At 33.5% G+C, this 14,467-nt stretch overlaps 1 non-coding gene across 1 annotated transcript; it reads left to right on the plus strand.

Moving 5' to 3' along the window:
• The first annotated feature begins 3,798 nt into the window (after positions 1–3,798).
• LOC141710275 (small nucleolar RNA R71) lies at positions 3,799–3,905 on the plus strand. Its single transcript, XR_012570803.1, has one exon. It is a non-coding gene; the product is annotated as a small nucleolar RNA R71 (small nucleolar RNA).
• Positions 3,906–14,467: the final 10,562 nt, after the last annotated feature.

Raw genomic sequence — 14,467 nt, forward strand, 5'->3', positions numbered from 1 at the left:
TTATGTAATCTATTTTGATTTCATTGATATTAATAAAGACTTCTTTTGTTTTTATTACGGGATTTATCTATTTAAGTGTTTAAATAAGATATACCATAGTTTAGAGTAAAGCTTTTTATGGATTATGATGAGATCATAATAGTGAGACCTAAAAAGATGATAACTCTAAACTTAAATAGTTCCTGGTCATAGGATTACTAACTGGTAATTAATAATCCGAAAAGATCGGTACATACTATGCTTGCTTCATTATGAAGGATGTCTGTTCTCATAGACATTTGTGTGGTGACACTATAGCTAGTATGTAGGTGCTTATTATGGAATAAGTTCACTGAACATGACTCGCCCAGCTGAACAACTGATGGAGTTCACTCACGTGTCAGCAGTTGTTTGCTTAGTGATAGTTGTACAAGTATCCTTAGACTTGAGGTCATCATAGTCATCTTGTGTACACTGAACTATGCTTTGGTTTAGTTCTTAGTCTCCAGGGACAATTATTAGGGCTCTTCTGGGTATAGGAATTTGTACACGAAGATAGTGTATGATCAATAAAGGATCTACCCCTTCTAGTGAAGGAAGCGAATGTTCAAGGCTGATCCACTTATGTTAGTTCAGGAATCTCTGGCCAGAGTGAATGAAATTAGAAAGGAGTTTCTAATTTGCATAGAACTACGCATAGTAAATGGTAAGCAAGTGGTTGAATTAGATAGGCTTGACACGAGATCCATGCCTTGTATTTAATCAGAACATTGTAGGGTAGAAGGAGTTTATTGTACGGTAACTATTCACTGAATAGGTTCTTGGTATTCTAAGTAGTGAATTCATATTATCCGAATAGTCGCGATATGCTGAGAAGTATCCCTCACGATGTAGAATAAATGTGATTAATTAATTAATCATATTTAATAAATTAGAGAATTTATATAAATAATGATAAAATAGTTTTATTATTATTTATTTCTACTACCGGCTTAATATTGAACCTATAGGGTCATACCATAAAAAGAGAATGATTTTATGGTGGAGGAATTAATTAATAATGGCTAATAATTATTTATTTGTGAAATAAATAATTAATTGGCAAATTTAATAATTGATTAAATGAGATTTAATTGATTATAAATTAATTAAGAAAAGTTCTTAATATTATTAATTAAGGATTTAATTTTTGGAAATTAAATCAAGAGAGAGAATTATTTCTAAAGTGTTTAGAAAAAGGATTAATAATTAAAAGGTGTTTTAATTATTAATGAGAATAATAAATGGGATAATAATAATAATATTTATGGGAAAATTTCAGCTGAAAATTTTGCCTATAAATACACTATTATAGACCCTATTTTTATTCGAACCAAAGAACCCGAAAACCCAAAAAGTTTGGAAAACCCAATTCTCTCCACCTTCTTCCTCCTCCTTAACATCGTTTTCTTGGTGGATACCGGTGGAGTGCTTCACACTTGAGGAACAACTGCTAAGGATCTCTGATCGTTGTCTACGAATTATTTTAAAAGGTTAGATTCGATCCCTCGAATTTTTATTCACGATTTATATGCTTTTACTTGGATTTTGTATGTGTAAAAGTGTTTTACCATGCCCCGCTGCGTTAAAAATCCAACACAAATCATGTGTCACATCTGCAGCAAAATGACGGTGAATGTCGTGCATGGCCTTCATACGCCTAGTCACTCTCCTGTACTGCTCATCACCAACACCAGTCCTATCAACTACCTGCTGCACATGATAAGAACCCTCTGTAGGCACGGGAAGATCCGTCCAACCACTTTTTATATCATCAAAAATGTATCCCAACCCCTTATTATGGGGTGCACCTAAGAATGAATAACTCAAGTGATCTGGAAGTCGGTTGAGCTCAAGTGTGGGAGCTTCTTCAATAGATGGTTCAAAACACTACTGAGAAATTTTTGGCTCTGCTAACCCAAGAGAATCAAATGGCATATCCAACTTCCTCTTCCACGGAGGTGCATTCAAAACCTGCATTTGCTCTGCTCCTTCCTCATCTTCAATAACTAATTCCCCTATTAAGGATCTCTCTAAGTTATCCGACTTTGGCAATTGCTCAGGCTCTGAATTCATGACAGAGTCGACATACTCTACTTTAAAGCACTCCTCTTTAGCCGTGGGTAACTTTATTGCCTTGAACATATTAAAAGTGACCTTTTGATTGTGAACCTTCATCGTAAGCTCTCCTTTTTACACATCGATCATAGTTCGGCCAGTAACTAAGAATGGTCTCCCCAAGATAATTGGAATCTTCTTATCCTCCTCAAAGTCAAGAATTACAAAGTCAGCAGGAAAGATAAGTTTGTCCACCTTGACCAACACATCCTCTGCAATGCCTCGTGAATATGTAATAGAATGATCGGCGAACTGCAAGGACATATATATAGGCTTTGGATCAGGTAAACCCAACTTCTTGAAGATAGACAAAGGCATCATATTGATGCTAGCTCCCAAATCACATAAACACTTGTCAAACAACAAGTTTCTGATGGTGCAAGGAATAGTGAAGCTTCCAGGATCTTTAAGCTTCGGAGGCAACTTCTGTTGCAGCACAACACTGCATTCCTCCGTTAGAGCAATGGTCTCTAAGTCATCGAGCTTCAATTTCTAAGAGAGAATACCTTTCATAAACTTTGCATAGCTAGGCATCTGTTCAAGAGCTTCAGTGAAAGGTATGTTGATGTGAAGTTTCTTGAAAACTTCCAAAAACTTAGCAAATTGCTTATCCAACTTCTGCTTTTGCAACCTTTTAGGAAAATGAGGTGGATGATAGAATTTTTTTCCCCTATATTACCCTAAGGAGGAGTGTTGACAACAGCTTTCTTCCTTGTTTCCACCTCAGCATCCTTCAGCATCACTATTTCATCTACAATCTCATTTTCTGGAATTGGTAAGGATGCAGACGCACCTGCATTCTGGACAGAATTTTCAGAATCTTCTTCTTGCTAAATTTGGGGGCTCGGGACCTTTCTAGACCTCAATGTGATTGCATTCACCTGTTCTTCGACTTCCCTCTTGCCTGGATTGGATTCTGTATCACTAGGGAGTGTACCAGGTTGTTGATTCAACACAACATTGGCAATCTGCCCTATTTGATTCTCCAGAGTCTTGATAGACTTAGCATGGCTTTTGCATATAAGAGCCTGATTTTTGCACATAAGCCTCAACTCCTCCAATTCAGATTTTTCATTAGCAGATTGACCGACACTTCCATGCGGGTAGTGTTGAAGTTGGAGTTGTTGTATTGGTGCATAATATTGCTGAAAACCATGAGGATTTAATTGATTAGATCCAAACTGCTGATAAGGCTGTTGTACCGCATTTTGATTGTTGCTCCAACTGAAGTTAGGATGATTCCAGTTGTCAAGATGATAAGTGTTTGGAACTGGTTGCTGCGATCTCTAAAAGTTGCTCATAAAATGAGCTGATTCACTAGATATAGCGCATTGCTCCATCGCATGTGAACCTGCACAAAGCTCACAAAGACTCATTCTCTGATGAACTCCATAGTTAGCCAGCGAATCGATCTTGATAGACAATGCCTTTAGCTGAGCAGTGATAGACATAACTGTATCCACTTCAAGAATTCATGCTACTTTGCTATGTGTCAATCTCTGGGTTGCATACTGATATTCATTAGCAGCCATCAGTTCAATTAGGTCATAAGTTTCATCGTAGCTTTTAGCCCATAAGGCTCCACTTGATGTTGCATCGAGCATGGGTCTGGAGTGTGCTCCCAAACCATTATAAAAATAATTGATGATCATGCAATCAGGCATTCCATAACGAGGACACTTCCTAAGCATCTCCTTGTAGCGCTCCCAAGCTTCATATAAAGATTCTCCTGATTACTGCGCAAATTGAGTAAGAGCATTCCTGATTGCAGTTGTCTTTGCCATAGGGAAGAATTTAGTGAGAAACTTTTGAGCAAGATCTTCCCAAGTAGTAATCGAACCAGTTGGTAGAGAGTGTAACCAGCTCTTAGCCTTGTCCCTCAAAGAGATTGGAAATAGTCTCAGCTTCACAGCATCTTCAGAAACACCGTTGAACTTGAAGGTGTCGCAGATCTCAATGAAATCCCTAATGTGCATATTGGGATATTTCGTTGGAGAACCCCCAAACTGGATTGAATTCTGTACCCATTGAATCATGCTAGACTTGATTTCAAAAGTATTAGCCGAGATGGCTGGTCTAACAATGCTAGACTGAGTGTCATTGATCTTCGGTTGAGAATAATCCATGAAAGCCTTCATATTTGCTGCTTGTTCTCCCATTGCAACAAAAACTTCTTCTTCAACTTTTTCCTCAACAAAGATACGAGATTGAAAACGCGTTCGCATACATGCTCTCTAGAGTACCTGAAACAAAACAAGTACCCGTGTAAGTAAAATATCTGAGTCACTGAACTTTAACGATCACGGTTGACAAGTACATAAACTAAACAATTAACAACATCGAGTCCCTAGCATCAGCGCCAAAAAGTTGTTAAGACGTTAACATGTGTTAATAATACACGCAAGTATATGCGTTCGCAAGTAGTATAAGATTTAGATCAAATTCGTTCCCATGGAGACTCTTTGTTTAATATAAAAATATGCACCTATGAAATAATGATATAGTTACTATCCAAAGCTAAGACAAATAATAAGTTGAGATTGTTTATAACTAAGAATTAAACTAACAATTATAACTAAGAGAACAAGATGTTGGGTTTCGAGCACATAAACGCAACGGAAACAATTATTAAAAACGTGAAAAAATAGAATTTTTGAAACCCACTGCATGATCCATGCGAAAAATAGATATATAATTCGTAGATCAGATTGTTTACCTTAAGAAGCTTTACAAATTGGTTGAATAATGGAGATCCAAAGATTGTTCAATCACCATGCATCTCGCTCTCGCGATCTACGCTCTATCGGTATCCACATGGATGCTTGAACTCAAGCATTGAATGTGTACTAGCACAAACTCGTTTCTTCTTGATCTCTCCATCTTCTCTCTTGGTGGCTAGGGTTTTAGTAAAAGTCTTGCACCAAAAATCAGCCAAACAGGAGATATTATATAGAGAGTAGAAAAAGAATTATAACTCTTAACTAATTAGGAGTTATTATTAATTCGAAATTCCTATTTGTATAACAATTAAGTCATACTTAATTATTTAACAACTGAATTTCATAATTAATATTAGTAAATTCGAATATCAATATTTATCTAATTAATTAATTTATACTTAATTTATATTATAAATAATTCGAATTACTTTAATTTAATTTAAATCCAATTTAAATTAAATAATCCTTCAAGAATTCTTTGTGTGTGGCCATACAGGTTATTATTACGTTAGCAATGAATTTTAAATCTAATTTAAAATCGTAAACAATGAGCGGCATCTAGAAATACATCATTGTTATCCAGTAATAATAATTGAATCAGTGATCGATTAAATCTTTCGTGAATATTGTACAATGTAATATAATCCCTTTAACCAAATATTATAGATTAAACTAGAGGCATGTAATGTGTCATCCTCATCATAGTTTAATCCAAGTTTCCTTAATCAATGAGTAGACTATCATATCAAATCAACATTTGAGCGTGGCCACGCATTTCATAGTCTAGCTCACACAAGAGACCAATAATATCACTCCTAAAATAGGAGGGTTAAATCCCATCTAGATCATTCATATTTCTCATACGATTCATAATGTACACAATGTCCACTTTTATCATTACCCGATCAAGGATAACTTTTAATGGAATCAATGTATATTAATTCTCGTATAGAAATATAATGACTTCAAGTCTAAAGACCATTACATAATTATCACTATGAGAATTACTTATGACACAACAAACATGTAGAATCTCACATTGGGTCTGTCCAGCACCATGTAAATATACATCTGCCTGTGTTTTTTAATTTAGTATCATCATACCGATGATCAATGAGATGTGATCATCAGTCAATAAACACACCAATCTTAATGTATTCTTATAGTCCCTTAATAATAATACTTGACTAGGGACCTTTAGGAATATTAATACTATTCTCATAATCTCATTTCTAAGTCACGTACTTAGAGATATAGAATTGCATATCATATTCCAAGGACATTTATTAATTTAACATTTATATCACAGTAAATTAAGAATTAATAAATTATAAAGGGAATAATCGATAGAACATAAACATTAATAATCCTAGTATCTTAAACTAAAACATCATAGTGCTGTCTCTAGGGCACAAACACTAACAATCTCCCACTTATACCAGAGCCAATCACCCATGTATCTAATACTCATGGAACTAGTATGACCATCGTGCTTCTTCTGCGACAAAGCCTTAGTTAGTGGGTCTACAATACTATCATTACTATGCACTTTACATCTATATGTCCTTGATCATTAATCTCATTAATAAGGTGATATCGCCTAAGGACATGCCTAAATAGTCTCCTTGGTTGTTTCAAAAGTTTCAATATATTCGGCTTCCATTATAGAATCATCAATGTTCTTGCCGTAAACCATTCCATCTAACATAACTTATATTTAAACAAAACACAAACCAGACATAGACACATAATCATCCTTGTCTATCCAAAAATTATGTTAATAAACTAGAATCAGTGTAACCCTTTACAACCAGTTCCCTATCTTCTCCATACACCAAAAAATAAATCTTTAGTCCTCTTTAAGTACTTAAGAATATTCTTGACAACTATCCAGTGACCCTCACATGGATGTGTGAGGATTAGACCAGTATCTGCTCGTCATGCTCAAAGCATATGAAACAACAGGATAAATACTTATCATTGTACACTTTATAGATCCAATTGCTAAAGCATATAGAGCTTTCTCAAACGGCCCTTATCATCTAATGATTTAGTGGGCAATTATCTTTTAAGATCACTATCCCATGAGACATCGAAACATATACTTTCTTTATCTCCTGCATCCTAAAATGATGCAATATTTTATCAATGTATGTACTCCGACTAGGTCAATTAATCTTTTCAATCTATCTCTATAGATCTTGATCCATAATATATAGGTATCATCTCCTAAGTCTTTCACCGAGAAACTATTTCTCAACCAAGTCTTAACAACCTGTAGAGAAGGTATGCCATTCCTTATTTGTTATATGTCATCTACATATAATACTAGGAATGTCACATGGCTCCCACTAAACTTCTTGTAAACACATGGTTCATCTTTATTTTGAATAAAGATAAACCCTTTGACCGTTTCATCAAAATGAATATTCATTCTCCTTGAGGTTTTCTTCAATCTATAAATAGATAGAAACAACTTACAAACTATCTTAGTAAACTTTGGATCGACAACATCCTCAGGTAGTATCATATATACACCCTTTTCAAGGCTCCCATATAAGAAAGCAATTTTGACATCCATTTGCCAAATCTCATAGTTAAAGTCAGTAACTATTTCTAACAAAATCCTGATGGACTTGACCATAGTAATCGGTAAAAAAGTCTCATCATAGTCTATACCATGAATTTGTTTGAAACTTTTTTCCACTAGTCGCGTCTTATAGGTCTGTAGTTTACCATCCATGTCAGTTTTCTTCTTGAAAATCCACTTGCACCCTATAGGTTTTACCCCTTCGAGTGGATCAACTAAAGTAAATACTTTATTTTGATATATGGATTCCATCTCGGATTTTATGGCCTCTAGCCATCTCTCGGAGTCTGAACTGTTCATAGCATCTTGGTAGGTGAGAGGCTTATCATTATTCGGAAGCATCACATCACCATCTTGAGTAAAAAGAAATTCATAATTTCTCCCGGGCTCATGGTAAATCCTACTAGATCTATGAATAACCTGTATTTCTTCGATAAGATTACTTTCAACATTCTGATGTACATCCTGATCTTATTCCAACCCTGGTTCAATTTTATCATGTGGTTCTCGATCTTCATCGAGATGTATTATCCTCCAACTGATTTTCTTAGAAAGTAGTTCTCCCTCAAGAAATACAGCGGCTCAAGCAACAAATACTTTGTTCTCGAAAGGATTGTAAAACTATACCCTAGTCTTACTTGGGTATCCCATAAATAGTATCTATCTAATTTTTAGTCCAAGCTTGTCAGAGGTTAAACGTTTTACAAACGCTTCACGTCCCTAAATTTTCATAAATGACATGCTATGACATTTATCACTCTATATCTCATACGGAGTATTTTGAACCTCTTTAGTCGAAACTTGGTTAAGTGTATTTGCAGTCGTTACTCGAGCATAACCCCAGAAACTGAATGGAAGATCTGCTTGACTCATCATCGATCGCACTATGTCCAATAAGGTACGATTCCTCCTCTCAGAATATCTATTCCATTGAGGTGTTCCAGAAGGAGTAAGTTATGCTACACTATCACACTCCTTCAAGAAACTCTTGAAATTGAGGCTTAAGTATTCTCCTCCACGATCTGATCGTAGAACTTTTATACTTTCCTCTATTTGCTTTTCTACTTCAGCCTTATATTCTTTGAACATTTCAAAAAAATTGGATTTATTCTTCATAAGAACCACATATCCATATCTACTAAAATCATCAGTAAATGTTATGAAGTAGTATAAGCCACCCCTTGCCATCATACGCATTTGACCACATATATCATTATGTATAAGTCCTAATTGTTCGGTGGCCCTTTCACCTAATTAGGTAGAAGAAGCTTTAGTCATTTTTCCAATGAGATAAAGTTCGCATCTTCCGTATGATTCAAAATCAAACTTATCCAAGTATCCATCTATATGTAACTCAGAAATGCGTTTCTCGTTAATATGGATTAACGACAATGCTAGAGGTAATGTTTGATTTGAGTCATCTTAGAACATATAAAATTCCTATTTGTATAATAATTAAGTCACACTTAATTATTTAACAACTGAATTTCATAATTAATATTAGTAAATTCGAATATCAATATTTATCTAATTAATTAAGTCATACTTAATTTTTATTATAAATAATTTGAATTACTTTAATTTAATTTAAATCCAATTTAAATTAAATAATCCTTCAATCATTCTTTGTGTGCGACCCTATATGTTATTATTACGCTGGCAACAAATTTTAAATCAAATTTAAAATCGTAAACATTGAGCGGCATCTAGTAATACATCATTGCTACCCAAGTAATAATAATTAAATTGGTGATCGATTAAACCTTTCGTGAATAATGTACAATGTAATATAATCCCTTTAACCGAATATTATAGATTAAACTAGAGGCATGTAATGTATCATCCTCAACATCATTTAATCCAAATTTTCTTGATCAATGAGTAGACTATCATATCAAATCAATATTTGAGTGTGGCCACGCATTTCATAGTCTAACTCACACAAGAGGCCAATAATATCACCCCTAAAATAGGAGGGTTAAATCCCATCTAGATCATTCATATTTCTCATACGATTTATAAGATACCCAATGTCCACTTTTATCATTATCCGGTCAAGGATAACTTTTAATGAAATCAATGTATATTAATTCTTATATAAAAATATAATGACTTGAGGTCTAAGGACCATTACATCATTATCACTGTGAGAATTACTTATGACACAACAGACATGTAGAATCTCACATTGGGTATGCCCAGCACCATGTACATATACATCTCTTGTGTTTTTAACTTTAGTATCATCATACCTATGATCAATGAGATATGATCATCAGTCAACAAACACACCAGTCCTAATGAATTATTATTGTCCCTTCATAATAATAATCGACTAGGGGCCTTTAGGAATATTGATACTATTCTCATAATCTCATTTTTAAGTCACGTACTTAGACATATAGAATTTCATATCATATTCCAAGGACATTTATTAATCTAATATTTATATCGCAGTGAATTAAGAATTAATAAATTATAAAGGGAATAATCGATAAAAAAACATTAATAATCCTAATGTCTTAAACTAAAACATCATAGTGTTGTCTCTAGGGAACAAACACTAACACAAGAATGGTTGAATTAATATATATATTACAAACATGGGGTCCTAACTTCACTAAATACTTCATTCACTAGCGTTTTTGTTCTTAACCTTAGCATGTAATGGTGATGACACTAATCAGATAACACGAAACTAGTAAACGCCAACTTTCGTTGTATGAATACCCTACTACCAAGCATCCACAAAAGAGATAGAAGTTGAATAGACACCAATTATGCTTAGTCCTTATATGTCTATAAGAATTGAAAACATAACGGTTTAATACGCAAGTTATCTACCGTGATTACATAGGGCAAGTAAGATGATTAAAATTACCTATGAATCATGCATAACAATAACACATGAACCTATGCTAGCATGGCAAGTTCTAAACCTCTATATTCACTGTTGCTTCAATAGAGATTAACACGCTATCTTATATGTTAGCTACGCACATAAGACGAATAAGCACAACCAAACCAATACTAGGTTATCATACAATCACCACACACTAAGGTATCGAAATAATTTAACTAAAGAAATCCATAAATAAATCTACTAGAACCCCACGATAACGATTAGACTATAATCGAACTCATCGTTACTGTAATGACCGAGGAATTACGCTTGTATTATATTATAATAATGATAAATTATGTGTATTATTATGTGATTAAATGTGTTAAGTCGTTAAACCCTAACTGCTATGTGTTATGTGTTGGCTGTTTTGATACCAACGTGTTTTGGATATTTATTGAGCGTTTTATCGTCAGTTATATATATTATATTAAAACCTGTACAGCTCAAAACTATGTTTTAAAAGCCCATATTTCAAACAAAATCATTGGCTCTATTTTATTAAAAATGCCTTATACCATATCGCTATTCTGAACCTCGCTATTCTGAACCCCTAGACGTTTTACAAACTGACCTTTTTCGCGAAAAAATGACTTTTCCGGACCCCTTTGGATACCAAAAACCCCACAAAAATTACATTTTTATATTTATATTATCTTGAAATTATCATATATCATTTTTCTTTGTATTTTTGTAATATTCACAATTTTTGGGAATTTTTAGCATTTATTTTGTATTTATTGGATGTTTAAAAATTCAATATTAATACCCAAAAATTATAAATATTGGGGCCAAATATTTTTATTAGGAGTGTAATTAGACCCTTAATTTTACTTAGGGGTATTATTTTCATAAATATAAATACCTGAATTATTATTAATTAAATCAGTTAATTATACAGAAAAATCAGAAAAAGAAAAAGAAAAAGGGGATTAGGGTTAGGGTTTGTGAAGAACAGAGCAGGAGAATCAAGGTCGAATTTCATCGTGATTCCGAAGTCCAAATCAGTCGTGTGAGTACTCGTTTTGAAGCTTATGATCTCTAGTTTTCAATTATGTAATTGTTTTTCGTGTTTGATTGATCGAATTGAAAGTTGTTATTTCGGGTTTTAATTTCGAATTCGGGTTTTGATTTCTAGTTATTGTTGTTAGAAACGTGTAGATCGTCGAATAGGGAGTCGTTTGGCACCGGTTTCACTCGATTTGGTGTCCGTTTCGAGCTCGTTGGAAAAACGGCGATGCCGCCGTTGTTCTTCGTTTCCGGGGACGACGTCGACGACTGGAGAAGAAGGAAGGAAGGAGAGGGTGTCTGTGTTGTTGTGCTTCAGAAACGCAGAAGAAATGAACTGGAATCGAGCGTTTTGGCTGCGTTTGGTTCGCCGGAATCAGCCCGCCGGCGTCGGGTTCTGGGCAGCCGACCGGTTGTTCTTCCCGACCCGTTTGGGTTGGGGACGACCCGGTTTGCAACCCGGTTTTCGACCCGGGTTCAATCCTAAAATACCAAAATCTGTTTCTGATTTTGTGTTTTTGAATTAATTAATTATTTATTTATATTTTAGTAATTAAAAATCATTCTAAAAATTAATTAAAAATTAGTTTTAAATTCTGAAAAATAGTATTAATAATTTCTGAATTATTTTATTAAATTATAAATTCGAATTTATTTATTTAATTAATTATTTAATTATTTATCTAATTATTTATTAATTATCTAATTATTTATTAATTATCTAATTAATTAATAGTTGGGTAATTAATTAATAATTAGGTAATTAATTAGTGAATAAAGATTAGAAATAATTAAGTAATGTGATTAATAATCTAATAATTAGTTAATAATGCGAATAGTGATTCACTAAATAGAATTATTATTCGAGCGTTAGTTATTCGAATAATATTGCGGTAATTATTCGTATCATATAATTAGTTATCGGTAATTATCTGTTTAGCGAATCGTACGAGTTTCAATAATAATCTAATAGTTCGATAATTATGCGAGAATTGCGAGTAGCTCGTAGTCATACGAGTGATTAATCATTAAGTTAGTTTATAATTCGAGTAATTCGTAGTTATTCGATAAATAGCGTATCGGTTAATTAAATCAATTGATTATTTGTAAATAATCGATCTGATCGACTAAATAATAATAATTTGTAATAAATAGTAATAATTCCTAATAATTAGGGATTAATTATTTTTAAAATACAATAATTATTAATTAATTATTTAAAAATATAATTAAGGATTGTTTAATTATAATTAATTATTTATAATTAATTATTAATTAATTAAATCTTGTTTAATTCATAATAATTCAACCGTTAGTCCGATTTGAGCGAAACGAAGACCTCTAGACTCAGAAAAATGAGACGAATCCAATAAAAATAGTTGTAAGTTATAATTTCTTCCGAAAGAGAGTGGTTTGGTGATAATTGATAGTTCGTAGGTCCTAATAGGGGTAAAATTGAGCCGAATAAATCCTGAAAAATTATAATAAAATCAGATAAGACTAGTAATGCAGGTATGAGTCTAGAATTGATTCTAAAAATAATTATAAGTCTAAAAAATGTTTTATGTGTTTTATGTGCTATGTGCTTTACGTGATTATGTGAACCTATGTGCTATATAAATGTATGTGTATATATGCGAGTCAGATAGAAACGCATGGGTAGACTGATAAGGTTGCGTGATATCAATTCAAGATACACGTATATAGTAAGTTATCTAAACGACTATTTTTCCATGATTGGTTCAGTGTTAGCAAGGCAGAGCAAGCTAGGGTCAGAAGACGGTAAGTTAAACCAGGTTAAGTACGCGCAAGGCAAGTTTTTCCCCTATTTAAATTCAGAATAGTGATTTATATTTCTTTTCTATCGTATCAATTCTCTTTGATAATCATTGTTCATATACACTGTTACCCATTTATTATTGCTTGTTTCCAATTTCATTTCAATTCTTGATTTACCCAATTTATTGAATTCCCTGTTCATATTTCAATCCTTTTTACCCTTGTTACATATACTTTGGTATATCCTGGTATTGGGATATATCAATAGCATTCCGATTGTCCCGGAGGCTAAGCCTTGGACTGGATGGTTACTATACGGGCTGGGTTTTACCCAGACCATTATTTAGTAGGCCATAGTTGCCTGAGTACTCCTTATGTTGGTTGGGTCTATGCAGTTGGGTATAGATCCGCACTATATTCTGACTGATCAGCAGGTTATAGTGCATATGTTGGTTCTTGTTTCCAGTCTTGTTCATTTGGTACTCGCCAGCATTGGCAAATTACTATCCTATACAGATTCAGATGGTTGATCCAACCAGCATCTTATTGGTTCACTTATCTCTCTTTCTTTATACTATATATATTGTTGCAGGCTTGTTGAGCAATTTTGGATCATCCCTTTTTATTGTTACTCCTATTGTTTTACAGTTAAGGTAGAGAATGAAACCCATCAAGACCCACATAGTCAAGAAGCGAGTCAAGCAGCGGGACCCTCTTATACCAAGATTGTTCCTTCCTATTCCTGAAGAGAGCTTTGAATTGCCAGATCAGGTTTAGCAGAATAAGTAGTAATGTTGGGTTGAATAAAAGTATTGTGTAGTTTGAATAAAAGTTGTGTAGTAAGAGTGTAGGTAGAATAAAGTTTTGTAATAAAGAGAGTTCTTGAGACAGATTTTATTTAGTTGGGTTTGTAATAAAGTGTAGTATGTGGTTCTTGTTTTCAACTCAGACCTTAAAAAATCCTGAGTAGTGATAGTTCGGGGTAATTATTATATTTATATTCCGCTTGTGCAGGTTTAGTTGGTAATTAATGTTAATAATGCCCTAAATCTATACCCCGGATTTGGAGGGTGTTATAGTTACCATGGGTTCCAATGAAAGCATGATAATAAATAATATAAGAGTACTAGGGTTCAAAGACTAATTGAAAACTAGCATCCAAGTATCAACTATATTAAAGAAAATAAAAGTCTTCTTCTCCGTAGCCATCTCGTGCTCTCTAGGTCTTCTTATTCCTCTCCCAGGTCTCTTTGTTGTTAAAAACGTATTTTTATTGGTATATATAGGCTCCAGGATGACCATGACTCTCAAAATCTTCAATTTCGACTAAAA

Source organism: Apium graveolens, chromosome 2, assembly GCF_009905375.1.
Source record: "Apium graveolens cultivar Ventura chromosome 2, ASM990537v1, whole genome shotgun sequence".
Classification (NCBI taxonomy): domain Eukaryota; kingdom Viridiplantae; phylum Streptophyta; class Magnoliopsida; order Apiales; family Apiaceae; genus Apium; species Apium graveolens.